Source organism: Leopardus geoffroyi, chromosome C1 (genome assembly GCF_018350155.1).
Source record: "Leopardus geoffroyi isolate Oge1 chromosome C1, O.geoffroyi_Oge1_pat1.0, whole genome shotgun sequence".
NCBI classification, from domain to species: Eukaryota; Metazoa; Chordata; class Mammalia; order Carnivora; family Felidae; genus Leopardus; species Leopardus geoffroyi.
In genome coordinates this window covers 175,190,036-175,204,753 of record NC_059328.1, presented here as the reverse complement: position 1 = coordinate 175,204,753, position 14,718 = coordinate 175,190,036, and the positions used below count along the sequence as shown (strand labels likewise).

General features: G+C 33.5%; 1 long non-coding RNA gene across 1 annotated transcript in view; it reads right to left on the bottom strand.

Annotated features, from left to right (window-relative positions):
* Nucleotides 1-14,718, bottom strand: part of LOC123599204 — a 177,822-nt gene that overhangs the window by 143,837 nt on the left and 19,267 nt on the right. The gene's annotated exons all lie outside the window — the stretch shown is intronic.

Here is a 14,718-nt window from a genome sequence, read left to right as displayed (position 1 = left end):
GACAGTCCAAGTTTCAGCTCCTGTTTAAAGTTGTTGTGTCAGTTATTTTCCTGTTTTAAATTTCTCTTATATTTCTACCTGTAATGTCAGTGGCAACCGCATATTTGATTGGTTAATTTACTTTACACTTATAAGAGCAAATTGCGTTTAAATGAATCTTCCTTGTCCTAGTAACATTGTATAAATAAAGTGGCTTCTCTGTACAAAAGGTTGTAATGCCTCCTGATGGATATAATTTTGTGATTGTATTTAAGATTAAAAGTTGAATAAATCACACCAGCTTCCTGAAAATATTCATAATGCATCTTTTGGAAAACAAAAATACATGCCTACTTTGTGCATATTTGCATTAACACAGCAAAGATTGTATGAAATACCTGTTTTTCAGAAAATAAAGTCTTAAAAGACATAGCAAAAAAAAAAGTTTCAGAGTTTTATTAAGTCAATCTTTATTTTCCCCTCCTATTGCTTTTAACCATTTTTCCTAATAAGTTAAAAATTAAGTGAAGTAGTTGTTGGAGATCTGGCTGTCAAGGAAAATAAATACTAGTAAAATTTAGAGTTCTCTTGAAAATTTCTGTCACTCTACTTCTGAAAGAATTCTTAAAGTCTCTAACTCTGCTTTAAACCAAGTTAAGCATTCAGCTTTTCTAGATCTGCTTTCTGATCTAACAGTTTTGCTATGCAATTATTGTTTTCCTAAAAAAAAAATGGTACCATATTTTCAAAGTCAAGGGAAGCAACTAATGGAAGTATTATTAAGTAGGTTGTGCAGATAAAGCTGAACACACGCATAGAAAGAATTTGCAAGGAGAGTTTAACAATTTTAAGAGACAACATCTTTCAGTTAGAATGTGTTTTGAAGTCTCTTAGAAGTTAAAACCAGTGGACTTTTGCATGTTTGTTGCTTTCTTTTCTGTTGTTTTTAAACTCTTTTTACATATGTTAATTGTTAAATTTTGTCATGTCAAAGTTGTCCTAAAATGTTCACTGTTATACAAAGTAAAAGTTTTTGTCATTTACAAAGATACATTTACAGAATGTATGGATTTTATACAAAATGGGATTTACAGAATGTATGGATTTTATACAAAATGGGAGTCCTGGGATGAGGTTGAAGATTTGACACGGAAAAACTTATGTCAAACAAGAAAGAGAGGCCACAATTTATTGACACTGTAATAAAGTATCCATGTTTCCCAAATTCACAAGATAAGGAGAGCCCTCAGGTGGTTTTTGTAGGGGCCCCAATGCAAAGTTGATCAGAACAAACTAATCAATAGTTTAATGGACTTCTAGCAGTTAATCCACAAGGCTGGTTTGTATTGGATTGTAAAATTAATGAACTGAAACCATCTGTTGCCCATGTAACACACCATTATTCATTCAAAAGAAACAAGACAGCCCAGGACAAGACAAAAACACATGCAACAAAGCTTTGATCCAATACACTCATCTCATCTAACAATGCTAGTTAACAAGAATAATATATCCAACAATAGTGAATTGGTAGTTTGAACCAGATATTTCATTTGGCTCACACACTAAATCACAATTTATTGTTTTGTCTTATGTTATTGTTTGTATTATACTTGTTTTAGAATATCAGCTATTCAAATTTATTCAAATATCTTATAGATCACTATTAGTAATGTTATACTATGGCAATATGATATAAAACTGAGCAACATCGTATTTTAATCTCAACATTATTCAAATATATAGATAGAGGGTTTGACAGAAATACAAGAGAACTTTCTGGACAGAGAAATTTTCTGTATGTAGATGGGGTGTATGTTACATGAAAGAATTCATTTGTAACAAATTTGTAAAAGTTGATTACATGATACATTTAAGATCTGAGCATATCATTACATGTAAGTTATACTTCAATAAAATTTTTATACTAAAAATTAAGATAGAGTCAATGAATTATAGAGTGAATATCAAGTATGTATTTTTACTATATTTTCATAATATGGAGAAAAATCACTTTATAAAATAACTGTGCTCATAGCTTGGAAAGAAAACATTCTCTTCTATTTTAAATAACAGGGAAAAGCAAAGACCTATCTGTAATGAAATTATGCAGCTGCTACTAAAAATACAACCTTCACATTTATGTCTTATTCATGATGAGAGAAAAAAAAAAATTTCAAGGCTGGGTAATGCCTAAATATATTTACTAGAGTCTTTGCCTTTAAAAAGTATTCATATTAACAATTTCATATTTATTCCAAGTCAAATTACAGCGTCTATGTTAGAGAACATCTCCAAAAAATGTTTTCAAATCAACTTACATATCAAAAAGAGATATACAGAAGACAAACTTTTGAAAAAACTTTACATGTATTTCTGATTTTTCTCAGATAAGTATCTGAGGCTAACTTTATAGAGCATGTATAATTTAGACATTTCTAAACCTTCTGGTCTCTGTGGTATATAAGTATTCAGAATGTACCTTCTCAAATCATTTGAAAAGAAAATTTCATATTTACTCCTCTGAAGAAAGCTTTCACAGCTGGCTGCTTTGGGTATTTCCGAGATATGGTTTCCCAAATAAAAAAATAATATTTTCTATTAAGGACATTTTCTCTTGGAGTACATCAGCTTTCCACCACAGTATGTCATTTTAAATTCCCATTTAAATCCCCTTACTAGTTTCTACACATATACAAATCAGTGCATAGTATGATGCAATCAAAATTAACTGCTACAACATCATCACCCATGTCTTTCTCAAATAATATTGCTTGCAAGTTCCAAGCATAAGAATTCTAAAAATAAACAATGCTTCTGCCCTTTTCTTTACTTATAAGATATGTAAAATTTGGACTATATTACAAATTACATTTGCATAGAAGAGGCTATATACATAATTGTATGTTATCCAATGACCTAAAAATAATTTTGTAGTGAAAAATCTAACGTGAAATAATATAACTTAACCAACAATTTTAAATTAATATATTCTGGTCAACATGTAGAAAATATTTTATTATATATAAAGAAGAAATAAAACTTTATTTCAGTATTAGAAACTATATCATTTCAGTTGCAAATACTAAAATGATTATTTATTTATTCCTCTATATGCATTACGCCTTTTATGAGGTTTAGTTTATATTTATGTTTTTTATATTTTTCACTAATATTACAGAGGGCCTGAGACACAGGTGTGACTTTCTTGATAAGAAACAACTCCATATCTCTCTGTGAAGAAGATATGTTCATTCATAATGAGTCACTGGATGTCACTTCCTGGGCAGAGACCTAGATATTTTATGGCTGCATGTTTCTGGAAAGAAAGCTCAGAAAGTCTGACTCTAGTGTCCCATGGAAATGGGCACTAATGTTTGTAGTTTTCAAAGGTGATATTTTGGGTTGTATAAATAAATGTGATCTATACAAGCACTGCTGTGCTTTGAAATACTCTGACAAAGAGAGATGGCCAATAGGCCTTGTAGTCATTTCAATCTGTGCTGTATCTACATATTCTTGATTTAAGCTTTCAAAGATTGATGGCTTTGGGGAGAGTAAGGGAATAATTCAACCATTCCCTTTTGAGTGCAAGGTATGTTCACAGTGCCTACCTAGAATGATTGCAAAGAAGGAATTAGTATCCAGATTATTACTTTTAACTCCATGCCATTATGTCAAATAATCACCAGGTTAATAATTTACTATAGATTCATCCATGTGTTGGAACCATGAGTTTGCAGAAGGTAAAGCCTTTATTAACTATTGATCCATTCACTTTCCTCTGAATTTCATATGTATTCCTTTATGACTTTACTTATACCATTTACCCTTGTATAGAATAATATATCTTCCCAATCTGCTGAAACAAAGCTTAATGTTATCCAGAATCAGAAACCTCACTGAGAAAATAAGAAAATTTAAAAGAACAGACTGGTTTGGTCTGAAGCCTAGTTCTACCAATGAGTAAACTGGGGTTCTTTAGGTTCTTTAGGATTGTTTGGACAACCTCTCAAATGACTAAAGTGAGAAGACAGAGGACAATGACAGAACCAAAGTCATATTCAATGGTTCACAATCCATCCTTCCTATCTTTACAGTATAATTAAAGATATTTTTTAAAACACTATGTATTTAATAATAAGAATAAGGACTTGTACACATCTTTCTTTACTTAATAGTTTTTAAAGGGGATATTCATACTTCCTTTTCTCTCTTCAGACCCCTAACATCAAAGCCTCTAACACATTCTCTTATCTGATGATGTCTCATATTTCACTGAGAAAACAGGTACAATCAAGTATGTGCTACCTCAATATCCTTACATGTTTCAGAATTCATTCCTATGTACTTTGCTTCCTTTTTTGTAACAATGGAAGAAGTTCTGCTTATATCAAAGCCAACCCATCACTTTTGACCTTATCCCACCCACTAACCTACAGCATGATTTCATGCAGTCATCATTCACCATGTTTTTTTCTGCATTTTCATTTCCCTATTATCAATAGCTCATTCTTATTAGCATATATACGTGCTTTAATGAAAGAAGAAAAAAGCAATCAACACACAAGTAAACCTAACACCTTGATATTTTCCCTTAATTTGGGCTTCCAGCTTGTTGCAGATATACTGACTTTGCAGGACTCTAACACTGGGCACAAGATAAGTTGGTACTTTGCACTACCAACTGCCCACGGTTGGCCTTTGGACTAGAATTGTGTCAACAGGCCCTTACATTAGCTCTCATCTGGTCTGTGTGCTGTGATGCTACCTCTTACCAAAGCACCTATAGGCAGCAGAAGTGGAATCAGGTGTCCTTTACCCTGTGTGTCTTCTGTTACTAGCATGTAGGGATTGAACCCAACTCTCAGCATGCTCTGTGATCCATGTCAAGTATTTCTCCATGACTGTATGTCATGTACCTTACTTCCTCTCAGGGTGTAAGGCCACCCTGTTCTCTAATGTCAAGAGGCCTTTATAAATGATGTCCTCTTTTGCCTCAATCAATGTATTGATGACACGTTCTCCCAGGAGATTTTTAACCATGCTAAAAGGATGATGTATTTTCCTTGTCTCATCTCCCATAAGCATCTACCCAATATGATGAAAGACAGGATGTGGTCAACATTGCAGATCACACTGTAGGGATGAAACAGTTTCTGCCTAAAGAATTCAAGAGGAGGTAAGGTTGGAAGATGTGTCGTTTTGCATTTACACCACACTATACACGTTGAATGATAAATTCAACATGACAAGAAAACCAATTAACATACCTATTTTCCTGCATTTCCTAAGAAGATGTACTTTTATAGCCATCAACTAAAGACAATACCAAGCTGTGAGAGAGTCTTTGAAAACCAGTTTTCACAAGCAACACAATGGGTGATAGAGCATCATGAGTAATGAGTAATAATTCTATCAATATCTTAAATTTTCATCAACAATTTACTATAATTCAAAGGAGTCCATGAATTCTGTTATATATTTTTAAATGGAATTGCTTATATAAACAGCATGCCCACAAAATAATACTTTCCCTGAGACTTCACACATCCTAGAAGAACCCAGAAAGAATGGCTATTACTAAATAAGGCAAAGAAAATCTGGAATAAATAAAGCCCTGGGTATTCAACAAGTCCCAAAATAAACTGTCCAAACTGGCGTACAATACAGTAAAACCTTAGTTTGCAAGCATAATTCATTCCAGAAACATGCTTGTAATCCAAAGCACTTGTATATCAAAACAAATTTCCCCATAAGAAAAAATGGAAACTCAGATGATTCATTCCATAACCCAAAAATATTCATATAAAAATGATTATAATACTGTAATATAATACAAAATAATAAAGAAAATACAAAATATAAAGAAAAGTAAACAAATTAACCTGAACTGACCTTTGAAACTCTTCATGGTTGGTGTGAGAGAGACAAGAAGAGGATTTTTGTAAAGGAAAACACTCATTATCACTAACGGATGGTGACTACAGTACAGTATTAATAAACTCTTGTCACATACTGTATTTAATATAACTGATAATAAGGCAGCAGAGGAAAGGGTCTATATCTGCAGACAGCCTGACCTAGAATGAAGCAAAGCATTCCTAAACTTACCCTTGTATGGAAAAGCAAAGGACTGTCCAGAGGTGCTCCAAAGTGACAAAAATATACACTAGTGTCAGCTGTGGGCAACTTCTACCATTCTGAAAAATCACTGATTTCTGCCAAACACTGCTGCTTAAGAGTGAGCATCCCAGCATGGGAGACAAGCATCTACAATCCCACGGCGAGAGAGAGAGAGAGAGAGAGAGAAAGGGAGAGAGAGAGAGAAAAAAAAAGAACCATTGGCTCAGTTGTGATCATGTGATATTTGGCATCACGTACTACTTGTATTGCAAGACATCACTCATTTATGAAATTAAAATTTATTGGAAATGCTTCCTTGTCTTGTTCAACACTTGCAGAACAAGTTACTCACAATCTAAGGTTTTACTGTGAAAATAAAATATTGGAAATTTGTATGGAAAATTATTTCTGGAAAATAATAAAATATATGGAAAAATAAAAATGGTACTTGAGGCGCCTGGGTGGCTCCGTCAGTTAAGCACCCAACTTTGGCTCAGGTCATGATCTCCTAGCCTGTGAGTTTGAGCCCCGTGTCAGGCTCTGTGCTGACAGCTCAGAGCCTTAGAGTCTGCTTCGGGTTCTGTGTCTCCTCTCTGCCCCTCCCCTATTCGCGCTCTTCTCTCTCTCTCTCTCAAAGATAAATAAACATTTTAAAAAATGTTACTTTGCCATTTTTTTTTTACCATGTATGGCAAACTACACGTTTAATTATATTTCAGAGGATTTTTATGGGAAAATTTTGAAATTCAGTAATAGCAACTAAGCTAATTGGGGAGGGGGGAGACACATACTAACTAACTCAAGGCAAAATGCATTACACAAAAGAAATACAATCATAGTATACAATGTGACATCTCCATTAGAAACCATTTAAATAATAAATTAGCTTTCCAAAACACATGTGATATAACCAATATCTGGAGAAGATGGAAATTAGATATACTTAGAGAATATAAAGACAAGGGAGAGAACCCTTATCTGTGGTAAGAGGCCGTGGACAAGACCTAATATTGAAAAACCACAAAATGTCAGTGTAAAGATATTATTCAGCAATTTGGAGGTAGATAAATGAGCTCAGTGGTCAATGCAGTTGTCTCTGGGGAGCAGAAATCAGAGGTGATTAAGGGATAATAAAAGGAGCACTGTTATGTTATTAGCATAGATAAATTTTATTTTTAAAACATGTATATTAACTAATTTGATAGTATTGGCATTTTAAAAGTATTCTAAAAATAAGTATTTAATTTTGACATAAATTCATCTTTCTTATCAGTGTATCTAGTTTTTCTTTTTAAATTTATATTCCTAATTGGGTTCTCTATAGCTAGACATGGTAAAGTAAAAACAGATGTGTCATAAACAAATATAATTTCCCAAAGTCGTTCTTTTGCTTTTACTCTCTCCTCTAAATATAAATAAGAACATCTTTGAGATAATGTTATCAATTTTTCTCTTTCCTGTATTTGTATTTTTAATATATGACTTTGAGACACTGGTAAATTAAAAAAAAAAAGATACTGGTAAATTCCAATGCATGAGCTAATAAATTTTATATTTTTATATATTCTTTCTGGTTTCCAAAATTGTCCAACAGATTAATCATTTACTGACAGTGTCTTATACAACTCTTTACAATATCAGATCAATCAACTGAAATTGGCTGGTGACTGGCTACACAGAGAACTACACAAGCCTCCTAAGAGTCTATTTTAAATTTTTCTGATACATATGAAAAGTGCTATAATAATATATTTTGGTCAGGTACTGCCATATTATAAAGTGACTGATGCTGTCCTCATGAAATGTCCTTCAAATCATAGGCAATATCTCTGCTCAAAACACTGATATTACTGTAATTGTTGTCATAATCAAATCTTTCTTTGATTTATTTAATTCCTCAGACTGAGCAGCCAATTCTAAAGTATAACTTTGTAGTGACTAGACACTTTCTAAATCCTAAGTTTTGCACAGAAATGACTTTCTGCATTTACCATGAGTCATTTTTCCAGTTTTACAGGCTTTATGTTCCTAGTCTGACCTCATATATTAATCTCTTTCAGTTTTCTCTGGAATTTCATCTTCATAGAATGCATTTTTTTTTTTTTTTTTGCAAACACAAGTATGGAACATAACAAGTTATATAGAGATACCAAAGAGAGAATTGTCTAAATTTTCTCAACACTCCCCTGGTTTGCTCCTGTCCCTAGCATTATAGCACCTGCAGCTCAATCTCATGCTTCTGTAAGATTCAAATTACTTCTTCCATTGAACCTGGGGATGACTGTGTTTAGCAGAAATTAGGAAGTTAAATAAATCAGTGCTAAGGGAGTCTATTGTACTCTGCAGGGGAACCGAGTGTGCCATAATCCCCATATGACCTGCAGGAAATGGAAAGAGTTTACAGGCACAGAAACATTGCTTCCATTTTTCTGTTAAAGTATTTAAACAGGGAGGCTAATAGACTGAGATAGTTCTAATACTATGTAAACAAACCAAAACCTAAGCCAGAATCAATGCACTCAAATTTGAGAAAATCAAACAAGAACAACCAATCAAAAGTAGCCAACTTTCCTAAATAAGCAACTGCTTAAGCTATGGTTAATCAAATAATATCCTTACTTTTCTGCCTCATCTTCTGTATAAACCTTCCTACGCACCCCACGCACATACACCCAGCTCCTGCTCCTGTCAGTAGACTCTCCTAACCATGTTTGGTTTGGCACTGCCCAATTGAAATGGACATATGCTCAAAGAGACTCCTGAAAGTTCTGTGCCTCAGTTTACCTTTTAACATAACCTTTTCTAAGAATTGGCGCCCAAATATATACAGATGGACATATTACTAGATACATGCATGTGTGCCTACCGAGATGGAGAGCTCTATAATCTAGATGTAAGTAATACCTCTTTGACAAGTAAAAAAAATAGTAAAATATGCACAAAAAAAGTTTTGGATTTGCAGAAGTACAATGAGAGGTAAATTATTTGCTTCTAAGACTGAGGGAAAAATCTCTTTAAATGACAAGTTCCCCCAGAGTTTTTAAATTAGGAGTTTTAAGAGTTTTTTGGTTTGTTTTTTAATGTCTCTTGTCTACAACAGGGTAAAGCCATAAGACTCTGAGGAATAATTTGGCCACATTTTAAGAAAATATTTAAATGTGACTTCTCCACTAAAATTAACCATTCTAAGTTATTTGATAGTGGAGGGGTGGTTTATGGTTAGTTTAAATCATTCTCCACTAAAGGAAAACCCCATGGGAATCTAGAATGTCTCTTTATTTTCTCTGGTAGCTATTTTTATTGTCTGTCTAGACTTTTAAAACAGGCTTCTAGGTGTGACTAATAGGCCACACTGAAATACTTTGCATCCCATTACACTTTCAGATGCTTTCATACACCTTGCCTCAAATTTGACTATACTCATTTTCACTCAGACAAGCTTTCCCAGGGTGGCTGTTCAATTTCAATTGAAGTTAATGGGTCTAATTCTGCAGCCTCCACCGAGATGAGATCACCTTCTGATTCAGTGTCAGCACCTCTTAAAAAGATCCTCTTTATGGGCTTTGCCATAGTCAAGTCTGAAATTAAGAGAGTTTGCAAACAATGGATTTTCATTTCCAGTTATAGGAAATCTAAATTGTATCTGGCAATCAAGAGAAGGGAATCAATTAGAGAAAAGAACAAAATCAACTATATTCTCACTTCTGTTTAGAAAAGAGCAAAAGGGCCTTGAATGTTCATGAAATTAAAGTACAATTAGAAAAAAAAATGTTTTTAAGTTTCTGAGATGTTTTAAATCTTTTCACACCCATTGCAATATTCTAATTAGACAATTATTTTATGCAAATATTAAAATAGTATTTCAATTATATATTAGATTATAGTAACTTTTGTTCTTCTTGGTGATATGGCACTGTTCTTCAAATGTTCTAATTATACATAAAATGATATAATGAATTTTATATATAAATGAGTACTGTTTATTGACTATAACGCATTCATTTTGAATTTCAACATCTGTTCTTCATTTGCTGAAAACACAATACAAATTTTTAAATTGCATTCATAGTATGCAAAACAATAAAATAGTAAGCAAAAAGCCCTTGGCATTCACTATAAAGATATATAAGTGTATATAAAGGCAGTCAACTTCTCTTGGGACAAAATTTCCAAACTGTTGCATGGTATACTTTTCAAAATTGTCACACTTCATTATAAGGTGGAGGTTTTGAGGATATAGAAATGGGTTAAGCATAGAAAAACTATTTGATTACATCAAGCAAATAAAATTATTTTTGCCTGTGCTTGTCTATTGACAATAGAAGTAACATTGAAAAGACTTAACAATTTAGAAGACTACAGTTTTGTTCTTTTCATTTTTTTTCACAAGGTGGTTACACATTGGATTCGACTTTATCTTACATTATGGCTAAACTCTCCTGGTCATTGTTTGAAACCAGGTGTTGAGCGCCTCTTACACGAATAGCTCATAAAGTCCTCATAACCATTCTCCAAGGTGGTACTATTATTATCTTCACCCATGTAGAAACTGAGGCTCAAAAAAGATAAGACCCTTGCTAAACAACTGAGACTAGAAATCAGCAAGGCCCGGCTGTAATTAATCTTTCCATTTTATAGCCATTAAAGCTTTAGTTCAATTGAATAACAAATTCAATTATGGTGCCCGCAAGATCCTGGCTCTGCCTGAAACACTCAGGTTGTATTAGGGTGATCCCTTACATCAGATTACTAATAATACAAGGTAGATGCTCAATCTACAACTGTGGTTGAGCTATTTATGACATGTAGGAAAATTATAAGGGGCTCCTGATTATGCCTGGGTCTCAGAGACGGTCTAGGAAAGGGTTCTGTGGCAAATCAGAGTCATGACCATGCTTGTCTGACTGAGGTGGCTATTACTCAGCTCCACTGATCTGGTAAATTACAAGAAGGCAATTCATCTTTTTTTATGATAAAATGTCCAAAATAGAAAAAAACTTTTTGGATGAACTGTCACAAGTTTTGAGTTGACAAAAAATTAAGATTTTAAAAAGCTAACAGGCAAATTAAAAAAAAAATAGGCTAGGTTTGATTTATAAGCTGCTAGTTTGCAACCTATATGCAAACATCTGCTCATTCCATTCCCTCTGCTCTGAGATTCTCCGTAGTCCTTTCAGCTCGGCAAATAGCATTACCATCTCCACTTCCACCTAAGATTAAAACCAATGACTGGGATTATTTTTCTGATCTTCTCTAGCCCATGGTTTGTCCAGCTCTGTTGACCTCAATTCAGTTTTTACTGAGTCTGTTGTGGTAGCATTCTCATCATACCCTACCTCAGTCCACTCCCACCTGAGGGATTTTCCGAAAACATTATGTGTGTGTGCGTGTATGTGTGTGTATGTGTGTGTTTTAACGTAACATGCCTCCTTAGAAACTTCTAATGTGTTCATATTACCTAACAGAAGTAAATTAAGTCCATTAATACGACATTAAATGCCTTTCATGAGCAGATCCAATTGACTTTTAGCATTCTGATTCCCAATTTCCAACCCTTGATCAGGGTTCTCCAAGGGAACAGAACCAACAATTGGCTTACATGATTATGGAGGCTGAAAAATTCGAATTTCTTTTTTTTCAATTTTTTAATGTTTATTTATTTTTTAGAGAGACAGAGAGAGAGAGAGTGGGGAAGGGAGACACAGAATCTGAAGGAGGCTCCAGGCTCAGAGCTGTCAGCACAGATCCCAACGTGGCTTAAACTCATGAACCATGAGATCATGACCTGAGCCGAAGTCAGACGCTTAACCAACTTAGCCACCCAGATGCCCCGGAAAAGTTCCAATTTCTTCAGTCATCAAGCTGGAGACCAAAAAGAGTTGATGGTATAGTTCCAGTCTAAGTCCAAAGGCTTAGGAACCAGGAGAACCAAGGGCTTGAAAAATTCTCAAGGAGAGAACGAGAGAGAGAGAGAGAGAGAGAGAGAGTATGTGTACGCGAGCATATGTGTGCTAAACATATGGCTGAACACAGGCTAAACATTTGACTGCAGCAGGAAAAGGATCAGGACTAAAAGCAGGATGACAACAGAGAGAATAAAGGGAACACAAAAAAAAATCAAAGGATTTATCCTGAAAACAAGCATCAAGTGTGATTTTTGTCAAAACAAGTTGAGTAAAACTACATGCATTCTTCTATTCAAATACAGAATCAGAAGACTTCCCCAAAACAGAGGCTATGATTCATTGATTTCTAAGCTGAGGTTGGAAAGTTTTGCAAATGAATCTGTTGCTACAAGTATAGTTACTGGAAAAAGTCAGTTACTTTTGCATATTTGTCTTAGAATTTAATAGAAAACTGGAATTGTAATGGTTTTAAATGATATAAAGTGATAGCTGTTTCTCTTTAAGAAATATTCTTTTAACATATGTTTAATTCATTAATCATATTTAGACCCACATGAAAGAGACACTGATTATAAGGCATGCTTAAAGAAACACAAGATTTAGTGTAATCAAAGATGAAAGATAATTTTGTATATTAAACCATTTTTAGTTAAATTATGCTTCCACTTGGAATATATTACAGGAACCATGATTATATGACTAGAATTCTCTGATTTACACTCATGAAATCTATCTGAAAATATATTATGGCTATTTCCAAATGTAAAAGGTATACCTAAGATTACTCACCACTTTGAGTCTTAAAGTTAACGTTTAAGATGATATTGAAAATATACTCTGTTCTTTGAATGAGTTTTCAGTACTCGCTATTATGTTTTATAAAAGTTAAATAATGTAGTTTGTAGTAATGGAAAATTAACTGTAAAGTCACTTTATAATTTTGAGTATATAATTCACCATTTGGTACCAAATATGGTGGGTCCTCAGATTGTGCTTTAAAAATGGTCTATCATATATATTTTTTTTAAAAAATACTGATTTCTTGAACTACAGGAACTATAATATCTTTCTAAAAATATCTGCTGGATTGAAAAGAAGATTAGATAAATAATGTCTGAAACCTAGAAGGTCTGGGCAAAGAGAAGATCTGCTGGTCTTTTTGACTGCATTAATCAGAAGTGGGGGCATTGGTGGAAGACAGACAGGATGTGGTAAAGTTCCAGCAACTGTGACTGAGAGATGAGAAGGCTGCAAGGATGTTGAAAAGACACTGAAAATGACAAAGTTGCTGGCAAGATTGAAAAAGCAATTGCATCTAACAGGTAAGTAGTGTTCTAAGGCACAATTTGCCTAGAATATCTCAGTGTTTGGACAGACATGGGAGATGAGAAATGACAAGAAAGATAACTTTGGAGTCAGTGTTGGTAATTGGAAGGGAGAATGCAGGATTGCTTAGGAAGAAGAAATGAAAGTGTACTGGGAGGATGGGAGACTAGAGAAATGAAAAGTGAATAGGAGGTGACCTATGCAGTATGAGCTGACAGACACTCCAAAGAACCAGAACCTAGAATGCTTCCATTCCTCATTTTCCCAGTAGCACTGGAGTTTCCAACACATCTATCATCCATTCATCATTTGTCTAAGGATATTACAGTGCTCATTAATAAATGTTAGAAATAAAAATACTGTTTTGTCTATGAAAATAATATTTTAAGTTTTTTTCTAAAAACATCGCCACATTAAACAAGAAAATCCTTCAATAAGCAACTCTAGAAAAAGGATTAATGCGTACCTTGCCGAACATGCTGTTAGAGAAATGTCATTATTAATACAAATTATTTAATATTTGAGATATAATTTTAATTTTGTTTGCAGTAACAAATACAAATTTTTTATCCTATTTACTTTCATAGCACAATGCTATATACTATTTGATTTAATCTCTCACTGTCATACACAGATACACACAATCGAATATGCACTTTTCTCAGAGGAGATGGAGTAAGGTTAAAAGTTGGAATTTTATCTATAATGTCAAATAATTTTTATTTATATGTGGCTCAGGTATCATCCCAATCCTACAAAAATATTGCAGACAAGCCCTTAAGATTACATTTTGTAAACTTGGATACATTATTTAGAGCAATTCTGAAATCCAGGAGTGTGAGTGAATGGGTCATGAGTAATAAATGACACAAACTTTTTGTGTAAGGACCAATGACAGCTTTATGGGCTGATTATGCTATCTGCAGTCACTAAAATTATCTTTAGAATAGGAAAGTGATGTTTTCAATTATGCCAGAAAGTATTAAATAAGCATGCTTTTTAAAGGAAAAGAGAGAAAAAATCTCCTAAGTTAATATTATTATATCATCATAGGCTGTACAGGAAACAAGTCTGTCAGATTATGTTTTGAGCTGGCTTTCTATACCCATTACTCAAAATTGTATTGGTAATGTTAATGAACAGAAGGTACAATCTGAATTTCCCTAAAATGTCAACATAATAGCTTTGCTGTGGCTTTTAATATCTGAAAGACACTGATTTCAAAATTATCTTAATTGCCTCATCCACTATAAAAAGGATGGTGATGATTAATGAATTGATCCTCGGTAGAAATATAATTTCCTGTGACACTTAATAAGAGAGTATAAGAAAAGAAAATACACACCTAAATTTGCCAAGATTTCAATTTTAATCTATAGAA